Raw genomic sequence first — 5,687 nt, forward strand, 5'->3', positions numbered from 1 at the left:
ACTTAGACAGTGCTAATGAAGCTGTCTTAATAAATTCTTCTATTGAGTGAGGCATTTTGCAATGATTCATTTTTAATATTTACTGTTCTTATCGAAATTGTGTTGAATTTAGGGGATTTAGGGTGCTAAATTTGAATATTATATCAATAGCACGATTCCGCAGGTTGAAACTGCTAGCCAAACATCTGAAATGTTTGGGTTAATTTTTGGCTCTGGTTCAGCTGGTGGTTTATATTTTAATATTCTATTCTCTGATGTTTCAGAGTTTCCTTTTTCTACCTCGTAATCAGCTATGGGGTTAATTTTTGTCCACGAAGACATTTTAAAGAGATGATATGATTGAAAGAGAAAATTAAAGAGAAATTAGAAATTTATTCCTGTTTCTTTGGGGGGTATTCCTATTATTTAAAAGGTTTATTTCTAAAAATGTTTGTTCTTAAGGAAAAATTTGTTTAATTTAACATTTTTGACATTTTTAAATTTTCTTACAAAATCTTCTGACATTTTATTTATTTTTTTTTCAGATGATGAATTGTTAAATAAAGTTAATTTTTTTTTTGTTTAACTATCAAAAGTTAATTCCTATGCTATTTTCTTTTTTTTTCATTTTCTTTTCTCTTTTTGTATTTTGGTAAAACATCATTAAACATTTCAAAAAAAAATTTTTTTTCACATTTAAGGAGTTTTATGAAAACGACCTAAACACTTGATTTTCATTTTGTATGTCCTTTTCTGGGAACATAATTCAATAAGCAGTAAACACATTTTTTTTCAGCAAAGATATAATTTTTGCTTGTCAATAGGCAGCCGCTAGGTTGCCCGAATATATATTTTTTTTTTTAATAATGGTTAAAGAAATGACTTCATACTTAAGCTAGTGTATTTATTATACTTATAATTATCATGCTCCTCTTGTTTATCACCATTGAAAATGTGGTACGCTTCACGAGATCAGTGTCATTCTTGCTCTGGGGCTATGCTAATATCGTTCCAATTTTAATGTATTTTCCGTTGAAGTAATTGGCACAATATGCTAATCATCGTGTATTTTCCGTGGAAGTAATTGCCACAATATGCTAATCTTCGTGTATTTTCCGTTGAAGTAATTGCCACAATATGCTAATCTTCGTGTATTTTCCGTTGAAGTAATTGCCACAATATGCTAATCTTCGTGTATTTTCCGTTGACGTAATTGCCACAATATGCTAATCTTCGTGTATTTTCCGTTGAAGTAATTGCCTCAATTTTTATTATTGTTGCCCGACTTTAACACCTTCTCTTTTTTTTTTTTTTCTTAGGCTTAGGCTGTAATCAGCCAGAAAAATCCTGCCGGCTATGACATTAGACTGAAAAATCAGCCAGTAGCATCATAGGCAGGATCGCCATGTAGAAAGGTCCCTAACGCAATTAAAACAAAGAAGACTTCACTGCTTGAATTATGAATGTCGAATTCTCTTTATTCAAATAATTCAGCCTATTTATATTAGATTATTCTAAACATATTCTTACATATCTATTTACATTTAAGCTTACATACTTACATACATAACTACCTTAAACATACATACTTACATACCTACATACTACTCGGCACAAAATATGTACCTACATATATGTATGAGCTGCAAATTTATGGGAAATGCTAACCTTGCAAGTTGCAGGAATGCAAATTGCTGGGATTCAAATTCGTTTGGTTGTGTGTTGTACACGTCTGTTTATTAATGGCTGTGTCAGCATTAATTCTCAAATGCATTTTTATGTGTTGATGAACATTTAGACTATTTTTGTAGCAGGTTAGAATATTAGACTGATTTAAATATTTTGGATTAAATTGAATTGTTAGCTGCTTACACTACATCATCCGTAATGCTATAGTTCTCTTACGCCTTCTTTAGTTTCCCCGAAAAAATCGGTATGTCGTTCTGGTCATGATCCAGTTGAAACAAAACCCATCCCTCTCCTATAAAATCTTCGATTAAAATCCGGAGGGGTAAGCACAGGTGAAGAAATCAAACTCTGCGTTAAGATATCATAGGGTTTGATTTCTTCGTCCGTCATCGCGAACATCCTCATCTAGCCTTTCTCGAGGTTTTCGTACTGTCGATCTGCAATAATCACATAGTCCTGTATGAAACGTTGGTAACAGTCCGATATACCCAGTAATCGTCGTAGTTGCTTCGGGGTTTAAGGTATAACACACCTTCTACTTTATTGACGTCTATCCTAATACATCCATCTTAGACTACCCTAGATATCGAACAAACGTCATTTGCAAACAGCTGATTTGTGTCATTTCAGCTGCCATCTTTCTTTTGGTTGACAGCAGGCATGCTTGACCAACGAACCGATATCATTTCGTTACGATAATTAACGTTAATAAACGAAACAAAGTCACTTCGTTAATTGACGTTAATTTGACGTTATTAACGTTAATAAACGAAACGAAATGACTTTGTTTCATTTATTAACGTTGATTATCGTAACGAAATGATATCGGTTCGTTGCTTAAGCATACCTGGTTGACAGCAATGGAGGCGAACACCCTTAGCAGCAAAAGTCATGGTGACAAAGACAAAAATATTCCTAAAGTTAAATTAGGTAAAAATTAAAATCAGAAAAGAGTTCTAATTATATCATGTCCCCAGAGCCGATGTTACAAAGCCCAGAGACAGCCTGCGGTAGCGGTAGTCGTGTCCAGCTGAGCGAAACGGCTGCGGCGTTGCCAAGACGCCCGGCGGCACACTTCCAACCATCTACCATTGGTAAACCAACCACTACCACCGAATATAAAGAAATTTATTATTCAGTACCCGAGCACGAATGCACTATGAAAAGGCGAGTGGCAAGCCGAAGCATATAGGTTCCACCCTGCGGATATTGTTCCAGCTAGGGCCATTCACAAAAGTCCTCGCAACCGCAACCACGATACCATAACACAACAACTAGACCACAGCAAATTAGTGAACCAGCATCATAATCGGCAGCAATTGCGAGATTTAACACCAATATCTATCCCAGGTTTTTTAGTGTTAAGATTGGTATATCTATCTATAAATCTTATAAAATAAAGTCGCTAAATGCCATGTATGCACATAACTTCACACAGAATACTCCGATTTTAAAACGGTTTTTTGCATTTGAAAGCTTAGCTACGTGATATGGTACAGTTAATATCATTTGAAGATATATATTATAGGGGCGTGGCAAATTGCCAAAATGTAGTAAAAAAGCATAAAATTTTTGTTTACACAGCTATAACTCATAAATGGATGGATGGATTTAAAAAATTCTACTTTTCAGTAAAACTTTGAACTATTTACCTTCGATCTGCATCAAAAAAAATACTTGATTCCTTTCTTATATAAGCCAAATTGTTTAAACAAAAGTAAAATTTTTACCAAAAAATTCGTATGTTCGCTGCGAACTGTCCGCGCTAATTGCTTTTGAGTGAGGCTTGATGCGACACATACATACGTACATATATAGCATTCGCTTCGTTATTGAACTTCGGGAGTACATTTATATGTATGGATGTATGTATGTATTTTCATATCATATGTATGTACATACATACTTCTGCGATGTTGCCAAGTTAATGCAACATAAATGGTTAAGAATGCATACGTCTCTTGAAAAATACTCTTTCGTTAAAAATATTGAACATTTCCTTAAAATTCTTAAACAAAAGTTTTATTTTTTGGTATTTTTGCATGCACATATATGCTAATATTTGTGCACTAAGGAGATTTCAATATATTTTTTATGCTAATTTGTATGCTGATCGTAAAGACAAATTAAATGAGTATTTTTTTAACGTTTTTTTATGGCAGCCCTAAAGGAGTTATTTTAGAAAGAACAGTTAGTTTTCACGAATTTTCTCATTAAAATTTGTACGTAAGCCGTCTAAGCTGTGCTGATAATATATTTTATATTATTTAAAATTAAAACAAATTATAATATAATTTTTTATCAATATTATTGCAAAGGTAAGTACAATACAGTACCATACAGTGCGATTTCCTATATTATTTAGTATAATTTTTTGGTAAACTTTTAAAAGAAAAGAAAGGGAAGCAAAGGAGAGGAAAGGAACGGAAAGGAAAGGAAAGTAGAGGAAATGAAATAAAAGGAGAGGAAATTATAGGGTGGACAGGAAAAAAAAGACAGACCGGATAGCGAACGAAAGGGCAGGAAATGAAAGAAAAGGAAAGGAAAGGATAGGAGAAAAGAGGATAGGAAAAGAGGAGAAAGGAAAGGGCAGGAAAGGATAGGAGAGGAAATGAAAAGAAAGAAAGGAAGGGAAAGAAGGAAAGAAAAGGAAGGGAAGGGAAAGGAAAGGAAAGAAAAGAAAAGGAAAGGAAAGGAAATGAGAAAGGAAATAAAAGGCGAGGCGAGGAAATTAAAACAATTAATTAAGATAATTTTTCCTTAACTTTCATCCATGCAGTTTAATATTTTCATAATAATTTATTGTTACGATTTAAATAAGTTTATGAGCCGAGCTTTTCATAATACGGAAATAAAAGGAGAAGAATTACAGGGGAGGAAAGGAAGGGAGAAGACAGCACCGTACAGCAAACCGAAGGACAGGAAATGAAAGGAAATGAAAAAAGGAAAGGATATGAGAAGAAAGGATAAGAAAGGAGGAGAAAGGAAAGGTTAGGAAAGGAAAGGAAACGAAAGAAAAAGAAGGGAAAGGAAAGGGAAAAGAAAGGAAAGTAAAGGAAATGAGAATAAATAATTAAGATAATTTTTCCTTAACTTTCATCCATGCAGTTTAAAATTTTAATAATAACTTATCCATGCGATTTAAATAATTTTTTGAGCCGAACTTTTCACAATACGGAAATGAAAGGAGAGGAATTAAAGGGAAGGAAACGAAGGTAGAAGACAGGACCGGACAGCGAACGAAAGGACAGGAAATTAAAGAAAATTAAAGGAAACAAGAAAAAGGAAAGGAGAGGAGAAAAGAGGATAAGAAAGGAGGAGAAAGGAAAGGATAGGAGAGGAAATGAAAAGAAAGGAAGGGAGAGAAATAAGGAAAGAAAAGGACGGGAAGGGAAGGGAAAGGACGAATTTGAGAAGGATATAGTGGCAGTTTCGAGTAGGTACGGAATAGCTTCGCGGATCATTCCACGGATTTTCTCTCGGGAAGATTATGCTCAATACAGTTAGCAAACAAAATTATCATAAATTTTGTAAAAAGTAGGGAATATTTTTGTTTAAAAATACCGAAAAAGGTTTACGAAACAATATTAGTTACTAATATAGAAAAATGCACTACAGAGTTGTTCGACGCCATGTATTTTAATTAAGATTTGAATTATATATTTATGGTAATTTCTAAAAAAGGCATAGGGTGGGCGCAATAATGCCATCACAAAGGCCATCAGATATATCTTGACGCACTAGGAATGCCGAAAGAGTTCGCCAATACCGAAGAAATGAGACCCCAGATCAACGGACATTAAGATTGGCACAGAATAGGCAAGGTGCTCCTGGTCAAAGAGCTGCAGACTGGAGAAATAAAGAATATAGTGCAATGAATTATAGCACCACAATTGACTATAAAAACGATCCATCTATGTCTTTAGGATATATGTCTGTCCTTTGCCAACATTGTAGAGCAAAGAAGTGGAAGTCTGAGTTAAAGTTGATGTGCTGTTCGGAAGGGGAAGTTAAATTCC

The 5,687-nt window shown here is 34.0% G+C and overlaps 1 pseudogene; it reads right to left on the minus strand.

The window, feature by feature from the left end:
• Window positions 1-927: 927 nt before the first annotated feature.
• On the minus strand, window positions 928-1,021 carry LOC137242970 (U6 spliceosomal RNA; annotated as a pseudogene).
• Window positions 1,022-5,687: the final 4,666 nt, after the last annotated feature.

The sequence above is a fragment of the Eurosta solidaginis genome, chromosome 2 (genome assembly GCF_040869045.1).
Source record: "Eurosta solidaginis isolate ZX-2024a chromosome 2, ASM4086904v1, whole genome shotgun sequence".
Taxonomy (NCBI): Eukaryota; Metazoa; Arthropoda; class Insecta; order Diptera; family Tephritidae; genus Eurosta; species Eurosta solidaginis.